This window comes from Phyllobates terribilis, unplaced genomic scaffold, assembly GCF_046119375.1.
Source record: "Phyllobates terribilis strain yellow unplaced genomic scaffold, ASM4611937v1 Scaffold_5__5_contigs__length_657084704, whole genome shotgun sequence".
Taxonomy (NCBI): Eukaryota; Metazoa; Chordata; class Amphibia; order Anura; family Dendrobatidae; genus Phyllobates; species Phyllobates terribilis.
Genome location: NW_027362765.1, coordinates 105,361,312 through 105,383,169, shown reverse-complemented (window position 1 = coordinate 105,383,169; position 21,858 = coordinate 105,361,312).

Genomic DNA, 21,858 nt, shown 5'->3' with positions numbered 1-21,858 from the left:
GCTTCATCCCTGGGTAAGTCACCCCCACTCACTGCTGCCCTTAAGCCGCTCACGGATGCAGGTCCCCAGCTGAGGCTCCAGCACTGTACACACTGGACAGCTCCCAGGGCATGAAGCCGAGTGTCCGGAGACTGATCGGGCTTCAGAAGCTGCACATCGGTGTCATGAGCAACCGTGTAGCACTGCTGTGTATAGTGCTGTATAGGACTTGGGGGTCTGTCGCTGCCAGCTCATGCTTCTACCACTGTGGAACCTGGAGAAGGACACAAAGGACGTTAATTAAACGTATCTGCTCCATGAAAGCAATAAAAACCTGTGAAAAGGCAAAGTATTTGGTCATGTTCTGTATATAATTATATATGTACAGCTTGTATAACCTGGGCATCTTCTGTATATAATTATATATGTACAGCTGGTATAAGTAATACATCTTCTTGTATATAGTGATATGGAGCATGCTGCTATAACCTGGGTATATTCTGTATATAATTATATATGTACAGCTGGTATAAGTTCTACATCTTCTGTGTATAGTGATATGGTCCATTCTGGTATAACCTGGGTATCTGCTGTATATAATTATATATTGTCAGCTGGTATAACCTGGTTATCAGAGCAGTACACATGGATTCAGTCATGCAGTCTCTACCACTATGGCTTGCTTTGTAGCCTCTTTACCCCCCTTTATTTACTCCTTTCCCTGTAGGTTGAGGGTGATGGGTATAACCTGGGCTTATGTTACGTGCCATCACGTTCTTAAAGCTTCATGTGTTCATCACTTGTGAGTCAGTAGTTTCTGTTTCAGTCATTTGTGTTCTGTCGCTGCATCCACTGCTTCCTCCACCAGCTCCCTGGATGATGTGTGCTTTCTGGCTTTGACATTACAGTATTGCACTTTGTCACGTGGCCATTCAGCGCCCCCTCCCTGGACCCCCATTGTCTGTGTGGTGTATAAGGCTATACACCTCAGGATTTGGTTGAGGATGTGATGTGAAGCTCTGAGCCCCAGCGCCCCTTCCACCCACAGTGCACGTCTTATGTGACGGAAGGATCTTCTGTCCCTTTAGTTGCAGGGTCGGGGGGATTTCTACCTATGTATCCCCTGTATCAACTCCCCTGTCTGAATCAGTAAAAATCAGAAGAAAACTTCCCTTGTGGATGCCAGAAACGTGACGGGGACACTTTTTCCCGGGGACACATCAAACTTTTCAGGGAATTTCATGCAGCAGGGAGATTTCAATCTGCAAAGAAGAAGATTGGTTGAGGACAAATGCTGGTAACCTGCAGACTGTGCCCAGCGTGACACCCTCCCATAATAAAGCCTCTCGTGTGACACCTCCTAATTATAGTGCCCCTCACTGGCGTAACGTGAAACTTGTAGACCCCAATGCAAAATCTCCAAGGACCTCAACTATCATGGGTCGTTCTAGCATTTCTCTTCCATTTCCACTCAGGTATACATTGTGACACGAGCATGATGTCATCAGGCCTAGGCTCCACCCATTTATGATGTCACTGCTTTTATGTACTAGAGCAGGGTTCCCCAACTCCAGTCCTCAAGGCCCACCAACAGGTCATGTTTTCAGGATTTCCTTAGTATTACACAGGTGATAATTGCATCACCTGCACAGGCAATAATTCCATCACCTGTGCAATACTAAGGAAATCCTGAAAACATGACCTGTTGGTGGGCCTTGAGGACTGGAGTTGGGGAACCCTGTACTAGAGTAACCACGTCCTCTCCAAACCTTTAGCGCCCAACTGAAGGGTGATATAAAAATAAACAACTGAAGCTGCTTCCTACAGGGCGCTCACCACTGTGCTGACATCCGGCAACGAGCGGCGCGCGTCTGCAGAGCTGGTGTGGTCCGAATACAGGTCACCGCTCAGCTGCCACCACTGATGACACTCGTGGGCAATGTGTGCTGATGTCACTACACGGATGGTGTATGAGCCATGCACAGCCCTCCGCTATCAGGAGGGAGATCACAAGATGAAACCACACACCACAACAACATATTTAAAGAGAAAATAATATTATTGGAAAGCCACAATTATCTTGTGACATAGTTATATATCTTCTGTATATAGTGATATGGAGCATGCTGGTATAAGCTGGGTATCTTCTGTATATAATTATATATGTACAGCTGGTATAAGTTATATATCTTCTGTATATAGTGATATGGAGCATGCTGGTATAACCTGGGTATTTCCTGTATATAATTATATATGTACAGCTGGTATAAGTTATATATCTTCTGTATATAGTGATATGGAGCATGCTGGTATAAGCTGGGTATCTTCTGTATATAATTATATATGTACAGCTGGTATAAGTTATATATCTTCTGTATATAGTGATATGGAGCATGCTGGTATAACCTGGGTATTTCCTGTATATAATTATATATGTACAGCTGGTATAAGTTACACATCTTCTTGTATACAGTAATATAGAGCATGCTACTATAACCTGGGTATATTCTGTATAGAATTCCATATGTACAGCTGGTATAAGTTACACATCATCTTGTATACAGTGATATGGAGCATGCTGGTATAAGCTGGGTATATTCTGTATAGAATTATATATGTACAGCTGGTATAAGTTATACATCTTCTATATAGTGATATGGAACATGCTGTTATAACCTGGGTAGGTATCTCCTGTATATAATTATATATGTACAGCTGGTATAACCTGGGTATATTCTGTATATAATTATATATGTATGTACAGTTGGTATAAGTTATACATCTTCTTGTATATAGTGATATGGAGCATGCTGGTATAACCTGGGTATTTCCTGTATATAATTATATATGTACAGCTGGTATAAGTTACACATCTTCTTGTATACAGTAATATGGAGCATGCTACTATAACCTGGGTATATTCTGTATAGAATTCCATATGTACAGCTGGTATAAGTTACACATCATCTTGTATACAGTGATATGGAGCATGCTGGTATAAGCTGGGTATATTCTGTATAGAATTATATATGTACAGCTGGTATAAGTTATACATCTTCTATATAGTGATATGAAGCACGCTGGTATAACCTGGGTAGGTATAACCTGGGTAGGTATCTCCTGTATATAATTATATATGTACAGCTGGTATAACCTGGGTATATTCTGTATATAATTATATATGTACAGCTGGTATAAGTTATAAATCTTCTGTATATAGTGATATGGAGCATGCTGGTATAACCTGGGTATCTCCTGTATATAATTATATATGTACTGCTGGTATAAGCTATACATCTTCTTGTATATAGTGATATAGAGAATGCTGGTATAACCTGGGTATCACCAGTACATAATATTTTTTTGTACAGGAGAGAGCTCTGTGCTGCTGCTGTTTGTGTACAGTTGAAATCAGAAGTTTACATACACTATATAAAAAGACACATATGCATGTTTTTCTCAATATCTGACATGAAATCAGAATAAACCTTTCCCGTTTTATGTTAGTTAGGATTACCATAATTTTTAATATTTGCCAAATGCCAGAATAACGAGAGAGAGAGAAAGATAATGTTTTAAGGCATTTTTATTACTTACTGCAAAGTCAAAAGTTTACATACATTTCATTAGTATTTGGTACCATTGCCCTTAAACTGAATGACTTGGGTCAAACGTTTGGGATATCCTTCCACAAGCTTCTCACAATGGTTGGTTGAAATTTGGGCTCATTCCTCCTAACAAAACTGGTGTAACTGATCCAGGTTTGTTGGTCGCCTTGCTCGCACCTGCCTTTTCAGCTTTGCCCATAAATTCTCAATAGCAAAACGACCCCACAACATGATGCTGCAACCCCCATGTTTCACAGTCGGGATGGTGTTCTTAGGCTTACAAGCTTCTCCCTTTTTAATCCAAATGTAACGATGATCATTATGCCCAAAATGTTACATTTTTGTTTCATCAGACCACATGTCTCCAAAAATTAATGTCTGTATTCCTGTGTGCATTTGCAAACATTAATCTGACTTTTTTATGTTTCTTTTAGAGTAATGGCTTCTTCCTGGCAGAGTGGCCTTTCAGCCCATGTTGATACAGTACTCGTTTCACTGTGGTTATTGACACAATCTTATCAGCTTCCGCCATCATCTCCACAAGATCTTTTTCTTTTGTCCTTGGGTAGATATGCACATGTTAGACCAAAGGACTTTCATCTCTGGGACACAGAACCAGTCTCCTTCCTGATCGGTATGATGGCTGGACATTCCCATCTTGTTTGTACTTGCGTATAATTGTTTGGACAGATGAACGAGGCACCTTCAGGTATCTTGAAATTGTACCAAAGGATAAGCCAGAATTGTGCAAGTCCACAATTCTCTTCCTGATATCTTGGCTGATTTCTTTAGACTTTCCCATGATGCTACACAAAGAAGCAGTGTGTTTCAGGTGTGCATTAAAATACATCTACAGGTGTGTCTCTAATTAACTCAGCTGTTGCCAAAAAAACCATCGGAAGCTTCCAAACACATGACATTATCATATGGGCAGTCCAGAATTGTTTAAAAGCATAGTAATCTTAGTGTATGTAAACTTTTGACTTTGCAGTAAGTAATAAAAATGCCTTAAAACATTCTCTCTCTCATTCTGGCATTTGGCAAATATTAAAAGTTATGGTAATCCTAATTGACCTAAAAAGGAAAAGGTTTATTCTGATTTCATGTCAGATATTGAGAAAAACGCATATGTGTCTTTTTATATAGTGTATGGAAACTTCTGGTTTCAACTGTATGTCCCGGTTTTCCCCCTCTTCCCGGTTGATCGGCGTTGTCACACACTGAGCTTTGTTTGGCAATGTTTGTCTTCCAGTCACTAAGTAGAGTATATGTCTCAGTCATTACCACGGTCATGGTTAACCACTATGTGTGATCTTGATGTGAGGTCTCTGCTGCCTGGGAAATGAGCTTCTGTGCCAATCCCGGGGCATGCCACAGGAATACGGCGTGACACTCCCTGCTGTTCACATCTCCTGCATGGGGTCGACATACGGAGCGATGACAGGTGAATGCACAGCTCCCCTGCGATATGTCAGCCGCCAGACACCATGTGTCTGTATGTACTGGGGCTATAGATAAAGCCTGTAGAATTTAGGGGTTTTCAGGTTTTCTGTAAATAAGTCCTATTGATCTGGATGGTAAAGTACTGGAACTCTCCGGGTAGTTTCACGCTGCATAAATGGCTGCTTCTGAAAATCACTGCCATTCATCCAAATGCAGGAAGACGAGAAACATAATCATCAGAGCGTAATGGCAATATTTAGGTTATAATGCCGCACCGCAACTACCCACCTAATCGCAATTTTGCATTTTTTCAATGTTTTTGGAGTAGAAACTGAGCAAAAACTCTCCAAATCTCAAAACTCTTAAAAAAAAAAAAAAAACCTGGAGTGTTCAATCTGCTCCAAAAACTCAGCAAAAAAAGACTCCATTGGCACATAGCCATAGACTTCAGTATCAGATGTGAGCTGCTGCGTCTCACATCTGACATGTCTGGGCTTTTCGCTGTGTTGCTCTAGCCTAATAAACATTTTTAACACCCCTGACAAAGCACATCGGGCGAAACTTAACCGTTTGGTAACAACAACTTTATTTCTGCTACTGCCCGCTGAATGGCTTTTTTCCTACTTTAATGTCTGATTTTGTGACTATTTTTTTTTTTTTTAAATACTATATGCTTCTTCTTTGATGGGTGTTATTTTAACAATTGAAATCTCCTACATTTGACAGATTAGGGTTTGTTACAGTTGTGTGCAATTTAGATAGCCCTTTGTGAACTTAAAAGGGGGTGTCCAATCTCTGATATTCATGGCATACAGGATACAGATCGGAGCTCTTTCTCACCCTGCTGGAAATGGTGAGTTGGCGACGTACATATAGCCCCCTCTATTCACTTATATGGGAGCCCCAAAAATTGTGAGACAAGTGTGTCGAAGATGGCAATACCCCTTTAATCATATCTCCTGTGCTGATAGTTTCAATGTATCAGTGAAGGTTAAAAGTGACGCACCCCCTGGGCCATATTCTTCAGGGGAATACCCGGAGCCGGATCAGATGGGGGTTGTAGTCTCCGAGTGGCTGTGACCCGGTCCGTGCCCAGGGTGTCAAGCTCAGAGTATGTGGCAGTCCTACAGATGTTACAAAGTTCTTTATGTCGACTACGCCACCCGTTGGATTGCGGTCACTACGGCCGCCGCTGCAGCAGGGTCCGCTGAGGCCGATGGTGTTGGTGCAGCTTTAGATAGTATAACCCCCAACGGGAGGGGTATGGCCTCAGGGGGTCAGGTGCAGAGGATGGGGGTTGTAGTGGTGCAGCGTAGATGATAAGTAAAGACAGAGTCGGGTTGTGCAGTTCAGGGTGTTTACTTACTGCAGATATTCCGGTCACTCCGGCCTTGAGTGACCACCCGAGCCGTGCTGCGTCCACCAGGTCCTGGATTCAGCCAACCCCCAAGCAAGTCCGGAGCGTGTCCCTGAGCCCTCCTTCTTGTCCTTTCTTCTGGCCGTCCCCACCAGGGATCCACCTAGGTCCAGCTCCCTCGGGCCTTCTGTTGGGAGACCCTTGGCCTTGGGTTCCCTGACCCTACATGTGGTTTGCCTTCAGGGTGGATGTGGTGGGTGGCCGTGGCAGATCCTGCCCACGGCCTCCGGTCTCTGGCTGAGGTATGCTTTAGCCCCCACCAGTTTGGGATCCGGTACCCTTTTGCCAACTCTTCACCCTGTGTTTGTATGTGGGTTCTCAGAGTTCCTTCTGTCTCCCCTTCTCTGGGTCTTTCTTGTTCTCCTCTCTCACTCTGGGCCTTGGAGCTGCTCTTCTCCTCTGCTCTCTTCAGGTTACACTCTGACAGACTGACTGATCTCTCACAGACTGACCCTGATCTTAGATGGTGCCCACCTTAAATACTCCCTCTATGTGTGAGCTCAGGTGACCAGCACCCAATGAGCTCCTATCTTTACCCAGGCTGCTCCCCCTATCTGCCCCTACACTACTGGGATGTACCACCCCCCTCCCACTCCAGCCAGGAACAGACTCGGTCGTACCTGCACATTTCTAAGTGGGAGTACCGTTGGTCTGCTCCTCGGAAATGGGATGTGTGTAGTGCATGCAGCTTTCTGAGCTCAGATCCACACTCCATCCTTACCCGGGAGTGGAATACCACACCTCTGGGTTGAGGTGCAATACCCCTGTAGCAGCCGAATCCTCAGGGTGCTACATTCCCCCCTGGTAAATCACAGCACGTCCTCGGGCTGTAAGATATAAAACACCAAAACATACGATTTTTGCATAAACATATAAAACATCATATAAAACATTATATATATATATATATATATCAATAAAACTTTTCATATAAAACATTCTCGTAGACTTTTCCTCGCTTCTAGCTCCTCCGGTCACTGTGCAACGTGTGCCCGGGAAAAGTGCAACAGTTTCTTGAAGAAACATGGTTTTCTATAAAACCGGTAGGGGGCGCTTTAGGAAGCGCAACTATATACAAAAGGGGATATGGCCGCTCTCAGTCCTCGGCCAGGTATTTAGGAAAGGGATGACCGCTCTCAGTCCTCGGTCAGTGGGATTAAGGGAAATACGGGTAACAGTTCAATTCTCTGGTCCCAACGGGGACTTTATTAGCAGCAACGGTTCACTGTGCCCCGACGGGCAACTATATACAGCTTCTACTCCGCTGTACTTAACGACGACGTCCTCCTGCTCTTTCTTTGTGATTCACTTTAGCTTCAGACCCGTCCGGGTCCTCTTGCTCCTCCTCACACCGCAGCTCCTCCTCCGTCAGACGATGCACATTGAGGGCGTAGGGTCCTTTGGCACACTTGTGCCGGGTGAAGGTGACCTCGTCCCCTATATACAGGTCACGTCCTCTGTGTCCCTCCGGTAGGTGGGACTCAACGTCTCTTCTTGTCACGAAGACGTCGCCTGGGGTGCGGTGATCTCGGATGAAGCCCCACCCGTGCTGCATATTAAACTTGATCACAGTCCCGGTGGAAGGGGGACCATGAGCTGCACGGGGACTCCTCCTGGCCCGGCTCTTCTGCTCCGCGCTCTTTATTTGGGCTTGTTGTTCCTGGACCCGCCTCTCTCTCCGCTCCCTCTCAAAGACCTCGAGCTGTTGCCGGCAGCACTCTGCACGCTCCGCTGCAGCTGCCCGGGTCTCCTGAGTGAACCCCATGAGGTCTTCTCCGGTGGGGTCCCACTCAAACTGCGCCTCCTCTAGCGGGGGCGAGGTCCTCGTTACGGGCTTTGGAGCCGGGATCAGGGGTTCGTCTAGGGGTCTCTCTTTCCGGAGTCGGGGATGGTGAAACTCCGGTGGCCATATAAAGGGCTGCCCATCCGGGCACGTATGTTGGGCGAACAGATCTTCTCCCAGATGCGGCACTCTTGGTTTCATGGGCGCGGTGGTGGTGGCGCCCGGGTTGCCCAGGCCTTGCGGCCAGGCCTGGGGCACCTGGAAAGTGAAGGGCACCGTAAGGACGGCGGCGCCCTGGGCTACTTGGCCCTGCGACCAGGCCGGTGGCTCCGCGGAGGTAGGGGGCGCTGTTGGTATTGCGGCGCCCGGGGGTACTAGGCCTTGCGACCAGGCTGGTGGTACTTCCTGCTTGGTCACGCTCGGGGTCGAGGCGTGTGACGTCACAGGGGTCGCGGCTGCGGCTTCCGGTTGAGGCCTAGTCTGTGGCGGTGACGTTGCGGTTACGGGCACGGCAGGGGGTACTTCGGGCTCTGCGACGGGGAGCTGGGGCAGGTACACGGTTTCCCGGTTTGGGGTAGAGACGTCCCCTTTACCTGCCTCCTTTCGTTCGGCTCCCTTCTCGGCGCCGTCTCCGGCCTTCAGTCCTCCTGCGCCATCCTCAGAGGCGGTCTGTCTCCTCGTCTCGGGTGGCGTGCTCCGCTGACGGGTTCTTGTCTGCTGGGCCATCTCACGGCTCCATTCCGCCAACGTCTCTCGCTGCACCCGGGCCATCCTCCGTGCGAGGCCCTCCAGCGCAGTCTGTGCACACTCCCGATCTCGGGGGAGCTGTGCCAGGACCTCCACTAAGCCTAGTGGGGTCGTTGCTTCTAGCAGGCTCCTGACCAACGGGTCGGTGCTGCTCTGCTCTCCTTCCGTTGCCTCCAGCAGGCTCCTGGCCAGCGGGCCGGTGCTGCTCTGCTCTTCTTCCATCTCCGGGTAAGCTTCTTCTGGACCCAGCTCTAGGCTTCTTGTCTCCGGGTGCGCTCTCTCCAGACTGCTCCAGGCGACACCCATCTTTGCTCTCTTCTTCTCAGTCCTCCCACTTCGAGGGCGGTTCCGGGGCCACTTGGTGATTGTCAGCTCCAGGGGCAGTTCTTTCACGCTGACAGACACCTCTAGCATCACAGCCTCTGTTGGTGGGGGCGGTTTCCACTTTTGGCGCCATTTTCGGTCCTGGCCCACGATGGGAGGTGGCCTCTTGCCACCCTCTGGCACGCCCATAATGGCGTCCGCTCTTCCAAGGCGGGAAACCTTTGGAAATGGCGGGAATCGTCTCCCAGTGGCGGGAAACTCTGCAGATGGCGGGAAAAAGCTGTTAATGGCGGACAACCGGCGGGAAACGACCTGTGATGGGGTCCGATGGCGGGGACCCTCCGGAACCGGCAGGAGACTTCTTTTTGAGGTAAACTTGTTCTTTTCTTCAGGCACGCAGTACCCGGTTGTTGTGGGCACGTAATCCTGCCGACTACGCCAAAGTTGACGCACCCCCTGGGCCATATTCTTTAGGGGAATACCCGGAGCCGGATCAGATGGGGGTTGTAGTCTCCGAGTGGCTGTGACCCGGTCCGTGCCCAGGGTGTCAAGCTCAGAGTATGTGGCAGTCCTACAGATGTTACAAAGTTCTTTATGTCGACTACGCCACCCGTTGGATTGCGGTCACTACGGCCGCCGCTGCAGCAGGGTCCGCTGAGGCTGATGGTGTTGGTGCAGCTTTAGATAGTATAACCCCCAACGGGAGGGGTATGGCCTCAGGGGGTCAGGTGCAGAGGATGGGGGTTGTAGTGGTGCAGCGTAGATGATAAGTAAAGACAGAGTCGGGTTGTGCAGTTCAGGGTGTTTACTTACTGCAGATATTCCGGTCACTCCGGCCTTGAGTGACCACCCGAGCCGTGCTGCGTCCACCAGGTCCTGGATTCAGCCAACCGCCAAGCAAGTCCGGAGCGTGTCCCTGAGCCCTCCTTCTTGTCCTTTCTTCTGGCCGTCCCCACCAGGGATCCACCTAGGTCCAGCTCCCTCGGGCCTTCTGTTGGGAGACCCTTGGCCTTGGGTTCCCTGACCCTACATGTGGTTTGCCTTCAGGGTGGATGTGGTGGGTGGCCGTGGCAGATCCTGCCCACGGCCTCCGGTCTCTGGCTGAGGTATGCTTTAGCCCCCACCAGTTTGGGATCCGGTACCCTTTTGCCAACTCTTCACCCTGTGTTTGTATGTGGGTTCTCAGAGTTCCTTCTGTCTCCCCTTCTCTGGGTCTTTCTTGTTCTCCTCTCTCACTCTGGGCCTTGGAGCTGCTCTTCTCCTCTGCTCTCTTCAGGTTACACTCTGACAGACTGACTGATCTCTCACAGACTGACCCTGATCTTAGATGGTGCCCACCTTAAATACTCCCTCTATGTGTGAGCTCAGGTGACCAGCACCCAATGAGCTCCTATCTTTACCCAGGCTGCTCCCCCTATCTGCCCCTACACTACTGGGATGTACCACCCCCCTCCCACTCCAGCCAGGAACAGACTCGGTCGTACCTGCACATTTCTAAGTGGGAGTACCGTTGGTCTGCTCCTCGGAAATGGGATGTGTGTAGTGCATGCAGCTTTCTGAGCTCAGATCCACACTCCATCCTTACCCGGGAGTGGAATACCACACCTCTGGGTTGAGGTGCAATACCCCTGTAGCAGCCGAATCCTCAGGGTGCTACAAAAGTATCAGTCTGGAGTCCAGAGGATTGCTTTCACTGGATTCAATTGTAATAAACCCAAGTTCTCCACGTCGTTGGCTCTCCGCGGAGCCCCGTCGTTGGCTTTCCTCGGAGCCCCGTCGTTGGCTTTCCTCGGAGCCCCGTCGTTGGCTCTCCGCGGAGCCCCGTCGTTGGCTCTCCGCGGAGCCCCGTCGTTGGCTCTCCGCGGAGCCCCGTCGTTGGCTCTCCGCGGAGCCCCGTCGTTGGCTCTCCGCGGAGCCCCGTCGTTGGCTCTCCGCGGAGCCCCGTCGTTGGCTCTCCGCGGAGCCCCGTCGTTGGCTCTCCGCGGAGCCCCGTCGTTGGCTCTCCGCGGAGCCTCGTCATTTCCTTAATCCAAATGATTTTGCAGTTTTGTGCAGGGAATGAATAGGGAATTCTGATCTCGTGGGAATAAGAAAGATGAGTGTGATGCATTGTAACTTGGGGAGATTGGATGGTGTGGATAATGGGAGTCATTCCTTGTGTTATTGTGGAATGCCCAGATCTAAAGGGTTAATACAGTAAAATGCACAGGACCATAGTTTATTCATACAAAACAGACGTGAAATATGGAAATGATCCCATAACTGGCATCTGGATACACTCAAGATATCCCACCATAACGGAGAATATGGGACGAGGTCGGTGCCCGGCTATATGAGCTGTGAAGGAATGAAGAAAATCTGTGCAATGTCTTGTCATCCGATGCGCCTCACTGACCCGTTACCTGCAGATCAATGTGCTGTAGAGCTGTGTATCCTGCATGATGGGCTTAGATACAGCATCTCAGCAGACAGACACACGATAGCCTTAGATACAGTGGCTCAGTGGATCGTATCACACATAAACTCAGATACAGTAACTCAGCAGGCATTAATATACATGCTAGGATTCAGTAAAGGCTCAGCAGATCGTATCATCCCTGACAAGTTTAGATACAGTGGCTCAGCAATGTGTATCATACATAATAGACTTGGATACAGCAGCCCAGTATCACAACATGGACTTATATACAGCAGCTGACCAAACTGAATGGGTGATAAAGCAGCTCAGCAGGCAGTTTCACATATGATCGGCTTAGATGCAGCAGCAGAGTAAACAGTATAACACTTGATAGAACTACGTCCAGACCCAGTAGATAGTATCACACCTAACAAGTTTAGATACATTTTGCTAATTGGCTGCATCACACACTTTATATTTAAATACAGCTTTACAGTAGGTTTAGATACAGCTGCTCAATAGACGGTATTACACGACTTGCTTAGATACAGCACTTAACAAAGCATTACAATTCATAGGCTTGGATAGAACAGGTCAGCCAACAGTATGACACATTATTAGTTTAGATACAGCAGCTCAGCCGACTGTATTACACATTTTAGAATTGGCAGCAGGGCCGGCTCCAGTTTTTTTGTGGGCCGTGGGCGAAAGAGTCTCAGTGGGCCCCTTTAACACATACCACGATTCATGATGCACAGATACCGCAGAGAAATATATATATATAGTACAATGCCAAAGATTTCACTTCTTCCATTACATGAGTGATATCTATTGTAAATTCTACAATAGCTCAGAAACCAGAATCTCTCCATACAGAATACTGGCCCTCATATAATGTGCCATACAGGATACTGACCACCATATAATGCGCCATACAGGATACTGGCCCCTATAAAATGCTCCATACTGGATACTGGCCCCCATAAAATGCTCCATACAGGATACTGGCCCCCATAAAATGCTCCATACAGAATACTGGCCCCTATATAACGCTCCATGCAGGCTGTTCCCCCCCACATAATGCTCCATGCAGGCTGTTCCCCCCACATAATGCCCCATGCAGGCTGTTCCCCCCCACATAATGCCCCACGCAGGCTGTCCCCCCCCCTTTTAATGCCCCATGCAGGATGTCACCCCCCCTCCCTTTTAATGCCCCATGCAGGATGTCACCCCCCCTCCCTTTTAATGCCCCATGCAGGATGTCACACACACCCCCTTTAATGCTCCATTTTGGATGTCACGCACACCCCCTTTAATTCCCCGTGCAGGATGTCACTTCCCCCCCATATGATGCCACATGCAGGATGTCACACTCCCCCCCCCCCCCCCCTTTTAATGCCCCATTTTGGATGTCACACACACCCCCTCCCTTATAATGCCCCATGCAGGATGTCACACACACCCCCTCGCTTATAATGCCCCATGCAGGATGTCACCCCCCCTCCCTTATAATGCCCCATGCAGGATGTCACCCCCCCTCCCTTATAATGCCCCATGCAGGATGTCACACACACACCCTACCTTATAATTCCCCATGCAGGATGTCACACCCCCCTCCCTTATAATGCCCCATGCAGGATGTCACACCCCCCCCTCCCTTATAATGCCCCATGCAGGATGTCACACACGCCCCCTCCCTTATAATGCCCCATGCAGGATGTCACACACACCCCCCTCCCTTATAATGCCCCATGCAGGATGTCACACACACCCCCTCCCTTATAATGCCCCATGCAGGATGTCAGACCCCCCTTATAATGCCCCATGCAGGATGTCACACACACCCCCTCCCTTATAATGCCCCATGTAGGATGTCACACACACCCCCTCCCTTATAATGCCCCATGCAGGATGTCACCCCCCTCCCTTATAATGCCCCATGCAGGATGTCACACACACCCCCTTTAATGCCCCATGCAGGATGTCACACACCCCCTTTAATTCCCCATGCAGGATGTCACTTCCCCCCATATAATGCCCCATGCAGGATGTCACACTCCCCCCCCCCCTTTTAATGCCCCATGCAGGATGTCACACACACCCCCTCCCTTATAATGCCCCATGCAGGATGTCACCCCCCCTCGCTTATAATGCCCCATGCAGGATGTCACCCCCCCTCCCTTATAATGCCCCATGCAGGATGTCGCACACCCCCCTACCTTATAATTCCCCATGCAGGATGTCACACCCCCCCTCCCTTATAATGCCCCATGCAGGATGTCACACACACACCCTCCCTTATAATGCCCCATGCAGGATGTCACCCCCCATCCCTTATAATGCCCCATGCAGGATGTCACACACGCCCCTTCCCTTATAATGCCCCATGCAGGATGTCACACACACCCCCCTCCCTTATAATGCCCCATGCAGGATGTCACACACACCCCTCCCTTATAATGCCCCATGCAGGATGTCACACACACACCCTCGCTTATAATGCCCCATGCAGGATGTCACCCCCCCTCGCTTATAATGCCCCATGCAGGATGTCACCCCCCCTCCCTTATAATGCCCCATGCAGGATGTCACACACCCCCCTACCTTATAATTCCCCATGCAGGATGTCACACCCCCCCTCCCTTATAATGCCCCATGCAGGATGTCACACACACACCCTCCCTTATAATGCCCCATGCAGGATGTCACCCCCCCTCCCTTATAATGCCCCATGCAGGATGTCACACACGCCCCTTCCCTTATAATGCCCCATGCAGGATGTCACACACACCCCCCTCCCTTATAATGCCCCATGCAGGATGTCACACACACCCCTCCCTTATAATGCCCCATGCAGGATGTCACACACACACCCTCGCTTATAATGCCCCATGCAGGATGTCACCCCCCCTCCCTTATAATGCCCCATGCAGGATGTCACCCCCCCTCCCTTATAATGCCCCATGCAGGATGTCACACACACCCCCTACCTTATAATTCCCCATGCAGGATGTCACCCCCCCTCCCTTATAATGCCCCATGCAGGATGTCACACACCCCCCCTCCCTTATAATGCCCCATGCAGGATGTCATACACGCCCCCTCCCTTATAATGCCCCATGCAGGATGTCACACACACACCCCTCCCTTATAATGCCCCATGCAGGATGTCACACACACACCCTCCCTTATAATGCCCCATGCAGGATGTCACCCCCCACCTTATAATGCCCCATGCAGGATGTCACACACACCCCCTCCCTTATAATGCCCCATGTAGGATGTCACACACACCCCCTCCCTTATAATGCCCCATGCAGGATGTCACCCCCCCTCCCTTATAATGCCCGATGCAGGATGTCACCCCCCTCCCTTATAATGCCCCATGCAGGATGTCACACACCCCCTTTAATTCCCCATGCAGGATGTCACTTCCCCCCCATATAATGCCCCATGCAGGATGTCACACTCCCCCCCCCCCCCCCCATATAATGCCCCATGCAGGATGTCACACACACCCCCTCCCTTATAATGCCCCATGCAGGATGTCACACACACACCCCCCTCGCTTATAATGCCCCATGCAGGATGTCACACACACCCCCTCCCTTATAATGCCCCATGCAGGATGTCACACACACACCCCCCTCCCTTATAATGCCCCATGCAGGATGTCACACACACACCCCCCTCCCTTATAATGCCCCATGCAGGATGTCACACACCCACCTACCTTATAATTCCCCATGCAGGATGTCACACCCCCCCTCCCTTATAATGCCCCATGCAGGATGTCACACACCCCCCCTCCCTTATAATGCCCCATGCAGGATGTCACACACGCCCCCTCCCTTATAATGCCCCATGCAGGATGTCACACACACCCCCTCCCTTATAATTCCCCATGCAGGATGTCACACACCCCCCCTCCCTTATAATGCCCCATGTAGGATGTCACACACACCCCCTCCCTTATAATGCCCCATGTAGGATGTCACACACACCCCCTCCCTTATAATGCCCCATGTAGGATGTCACACACACCCCCTCCCTTATAATGCCCCATGCAGGATGTCACCTCCCCCTCCCTTATAATGCCCCATGCAGGATGTCACACACACCCCCTACCTTATAATGCCCCATGCAGGATGTCACACACACCCCCTCCCTTATAATTCCCCATGCAGGATGTCACACACACACCCTCCCTTATAATGCCCCATGCAGGATGTCACACACACCCCCTCCCTTATAATTCCCCATGCAGGATGTCACACACACACCCTCCCTTATAATGCCCCATGCAGGATGTCACACACACCCCCCTCCCTTATAATGCCCCATGCAGGATGTCACACACACCCCCTACCTTATAATGCCCCATGCAGGATGTCACACACACCCCCTCCCTTATAATTCCCCATGCAGGATGTCACACACCCCCCCTCCCTTATAATGCCCCATGTAGGATGTCACACACACCCCCTCCCTTATAATGCCCCATGCCTCCATACATTAAAAAAAATAAATAAATGAAATACTCACCTCACTTCTCACCTGCTGGCGCTGCTCTGCTCTGGGCTTCAGCGTCACTGGCGTCTTCCCCCTCTGCGCTGTGAAGGCTCAGGAGAGAGCGCGGTGGAAAGACGTCAGTCAGAGGACGCGGAAGAGACCGGAGCTGCTGCGGAGGCACGGGGAGAGGTAAGCATTGTTTCGCCGGCTGCCGGGGCCCTGAGCAAGGGGAAGTGCCACCGCACCGCTCTCCTTCGCTCACGGGTCCCATAGCGGGGCGGGGTGCTCGACGGCAAGTGTGCCCCCACTGCCTGCTCAGGGCCCCGGCACTTGCCCGTGTGCGCCGGGTGCTGACGCCGGCCCTGATTAGCAGATGGAATGGGCTTGGATACAGCAGCTTAGTGGAAAGTATTACTATTGTTCAGCAGATGGCAGTGGTTCAGCAGACAGTATTGCCCATTACAGGGTTAGATACCGTAGCTCAGCAGACATGGGGTTAGATACAGTGGTTCAGCAGACCGTATGGACTTAGATATAGTGTCTTAGCAGAGAGTATTACAATTGTTAGGCTTAGATACAGCAGCTCAGCAGACAGTATTGAACATTATAGGTTTAGATACACTGGTTCAGCGCACAGTACGAGCTTAGATGCAGCGATTTAGCACCATTCTCACACAGTCCCATCTATGCGTCCTCTCATACCCTACAGGTAGTTGTTACCTTTGTACTGGGGAGGAGGATTGTTACAATGTTAATAATTTCCTGGTTGCCAGATATAGAACATGATGGCACGCCTGTGTATTGTAACCGAGATTTGATACATGTTGGGAAAAATACTGCCGAGATGACACATCCAAGATAAAATCAATCACGTCTGATATGGAGGAGGATAGACCGAATAATTATCTCCAATCCCAAATCCCAGGTGGGTCCGAGACTGTAAAGGGACTTACAAGTCCTAGGTGTGAGCACAGGGGTCCCTGGATTTACACCTTTTGGCCTCCAACTTCTGGGATGGCCAGGTCTCTGTAAGGCTGTGTGCCCACCATGAGTGTTTGGTGCGTTTTTGACGCTATATATTCTTCTGCATCAGAAGCGCAGCGTCTTTCAGTTCCAGCAAAGTGGATGGGATATATAGAAACCTCCTGCCCTATGTTCTTCTTTTTGATCTGCGGTGCGAGTTTCAAATCTGCAGCATGACAATTTCTCTTGTGGGTACGCTGAGTTTTCTGTGCGGATTTTCCCCATAGATTTGTATTAGAAAATCTGCAGATAGAAAACGCATGTGCATTTTTAGTGTTTCTGCGGCTGTAGTGCGTTCAAAACGCATGTAATCCACACCTAAATATATCAATAAAGTTTTGTCAAAGCCAAATACCAGGAAATATCAAAAACAAAGCTGCTTTATTTAAAACGCAACATAAAATGAGAGACAAAAACTGCAGTGTCAAAAGTAACTAAAAACGCATGTTAAACAAACAATGAAAATACACAAGGAACCTAATTTACCTAATAGGTGCAGAAAAACTGAAACCTCAAAAACTCATTGTGGGTCTAAATCTTCATGGCTGACTCTTCAGATATAGTTTTTACCATCCATCAGTTTTTCTCGGATGACATAATAATAATAAAAAAAATAAAAAAATTGGAGATTTCTAAATCTTCTCATAATTAACAGAAGATCTGAGACTGCAGAGACTGGGGCAGTGGGGAACGGGGAGAGGTGAGTATTTGTTTAAATAATGGAGCACTATGTGGGGTCCATTATTCTGTATGGAGGAGTATGTGGGGGCCATTATACTGTATGGAGGACTATGTGGGGCCCATTATTCTGTATGGAGGACTATGTGGGGCCCATTATTCTGTATGGAGGACTATGTGGGGCCATTATTCTGTATGGAGGACTATGTGGGGCCCATTATACTGTATGGAGGAGTATGTGGGGCCCATTATTCTGTATGGAGGAGTATGTGGGGGCCATTATACTGTATGGAGGACTATGTGGGGCCCATTATTCTGTATGGAGGACTATGTGGGGCCCATTATTCTGTATGGAGGACTATGTGGGGCCATTATTCTGTATGGAGGACTATGTGGGGCCCATTATTCTGTATGGAGGAGTATGTGGGACCCATTATTCTGTATGGAGGACTATGTGGGGGCCATTATACTGTATGGAGGACTATGTGGGGCCCATTATTCTGTATGGAGGACTATGTGGGGCCATTATTCTGTATGGAGGAGTATGTGGGACCCATTATTCTGTATGGAGGACTATGTGGGGGCCATTATACTGTATGGAGGACTATGTGGGGCCCATTATTCTGTATGGAGGACTATGTGGGGCCATTATTCTGTATGGAGGAGTATGTGGGACTCATTATTCTGTATGGAGGACTATGTGGGGGCCATTATACTGTATGGAGGACTATGTGGGGCCATTATTCTGTATGGAGGAGTATGTGGGACCCATTATTCTGTATGGAGGACTATGTGGGGGCCATTATACTGTATGGAGCACTATGTGGGGTCCATTATTCTGTATGGAGGAGTATGTGGGGCCATTATACTGTATGGGGGACTATGTGGGGCCCATTATTCTGTATGGAGGAGTATGTGGGACCCATTATTCTGTATGGAGGAGTATGTGGGGGCCATTATACTGTATGGAGGACTATGTGGGGCCCATTATTCTGTATGGAGGACTATGTGGGGCCATTATTCTGTATGGAGGAGTATGTGGGACCCATTATTCTGTATGGAGGACTATGTGGGGGCCATTATACTGTATGGCGGACTATGTGGGGCCCATTATTCTGTATGGAGGACTATGTGGGGCCCATTATTCTGTATGGAGGACTATGTGGGGCCCATTATTCTGTATGGAGGAGTATGTGGGACCCATTATACTGTATGGAGGATTATGTGGGGCCCATTATTCTGTATGGAGGACAATGTGGGGCCCATTATTCTGTATGGAGGACAATATGGGGCCATTATACTGTATGGAGGACTATGTGGGGCCATTATACTGTTTGGAGGACTATGTGAGGCCATTATACTGTTTGGAGGAGTATGTGGGACCCATTATTCTGTATGGAGGGCTATGTGGGGCCATTATACTGTATGGTGGACTATGTGGGGCCATTACTCTGTACGGAGGACTATGTGGGGCCCATTATTCTGTATGGAGGACTATGTGGGGCCATTATTCTGTATGGAGGAGTATGTGGGACCCATTATTCTGTATGGAGGAGTATGTGGGGCCCATTATTCTGTATGGAGGACAATGTGGGGCCATTATACTGTATGGAGGACTATGTGGGGCCATTATACTGTTTGGAGGAGTATGTGGGACCCATTATTCTGTATGGAGGGCTATGTGGGGCCATTATACTGTATGGGGGACTATGTGGGGCCATTACTCTGTACGGAGGACTATGTGGGGCCCATTATTCTGTAAGGAGGAGTATGTGGGACCCATTATTCTGTATGGAGGACTATGTGGGGCCATTATACTGTATGGAACATTATGTGGGGCCCATTATTCGGTATGGAGGACTATGTGGTGCCATTATACTGTATGGAGCATTATGTGGGACCCATTATTCGGTATGGAGGACTATGTGGGGCCATTATACTGTATGGAGCATTATGTGGGACCCATTATTCTGTATGGAGGACTATGTGGGGCCATTATACTGTATGGAGCTTTATGTGGGGCCATTATTCTGTATGGAGGACTATGTGGGACCCATTATTCTGTATGGAGGACTATTTGGGGCCCATTATTCTGTATGGAGGAGTATGTGGGACCCATTATTCTGTATGGAGGACTATGTGGTACCATTATACTGTATGGAGCATTATGTGGGGCCCATTATACTGTATGGAGGACTATGTGGTGCCATTACTCTGTACGGAGGACTATGTGGGGCCATTATACTGTATGGAGAACTATGTGGGGCCCATTATTCTGTATGGATGACAATGTGGGGCCATTATACTCTATGGAGGACTATGTGGGGCCATTATACTGTTTGGAGGAGTATGTGGGACCAATTATTCTGTATGGAGGACTATGTGGGGCCCATTATTCTGTATGGAGGACTATGTGGGGCCCATTATTCTATATGGAGGACTATGTGGGGCCCATTATTCTGTATGGAGGACAATGTGGGGCCCATTATTCTGTATGGAGGACAATGTGGGGCCATTATACTGTATGGAGGAGTATGTGGGACCCATTATTCTGTATGGAGGGCTATGTGGGGCCATTATACTGTATGGGGGACTATGTGGGGCCCATTATACTGTATGGAGGACTATGTGGGGCCATTACTCTGTACGGAGGACTATGTGGGGCCCATTATTCTGTATGGAGGAGCTGTGGGACCCATTATTCTGTATGGAGGACTATGTGGGGCCATTATACTGTATGGAGGACTATGTGGGGCCCATTATTCTGTATGGAGGACAATGTGGGGCCATTATACTGTTTGGAGGAGTATGTGGGACCCATTATTCTGTATGGAGGGCTATGTGGGGCCATTATACTGTATGGGGGACTATGTGGGGCCCATTATTCTGTATGGAGGAGTAAGTGGGACCCATTATTCTGTATGGAGGAGTATGTGGGACCCATTATTCTGTATGGAGGAGTATGTGGGACCCATTATTCTGTATGGAGGACTATGTGGTGCCATTATACTGTATGGAACATTATGTGGGGCCCATTATTCTATATGGAGGACTATGTGGTGCCATTATACTGTATGGAGCATTATGTGGGACCCATTATTCTGTATGGAGGACTATGTGGGGCCATTATACTGTATGGAACATTATGTGGGACCCATTATTCTGTATGGAGGACTATGTGGGGCCATTATACTGTATGGAGCATTATGTGGGGCCATTATTCTGTATGGAGGACTATGTGGGGCCCATTATTCTGTATGGGGGAGTATGTGGGACCCATTATTCTGTATGGAGGACTATTTGGGGCCCATTATTCTGTATGGAGGAGTATGTGGGACCCATTATTCTGTATGGAGGACTATGTGGTACCATTATACTGTATGGAGCATTATGTGGGGCCCATTATTCTGTATGGAGGACTATGTGGGGCCATTATACTGTATGGAGTATTATGTGGGGCCATTATTCTGTATGGAGCAATATGTGGGGCCCATTATTCTGTATAGAGGACTATGTGGGGCCATTATTCTGTATGGAGGACTATGTGGGGCCATTATTCTGTATGGAGGACTATGTGGGGCCCATTATTCTGTATGGATGACTGTGGGGCCATTATACTGTATGGAGGACTATGTGGGGCCCATTATTCTGTATGGAGGACTATGTGGGGCCCATTATTCTGTATGGAGGAGTAAGTGGGACCCATTATTCTGTATGGAGGAGTATGTGGGATCCATTATTCTGTATGGAGGAGTATGTGGGGCCCATTATTCTGTATGGAGGACTATGTGGGGCCCATTATTCTGTATGGAGGACTATGTGGGGCCCATTATTCTGTATGGAGAACTATGTGGGGCCCATTATTCTGTATGGAGAACTATGTGGGACCATTATACTGTATGGGGGACTATGTGGGGCCCATTATTCTGTATGGAGAACTATGTGG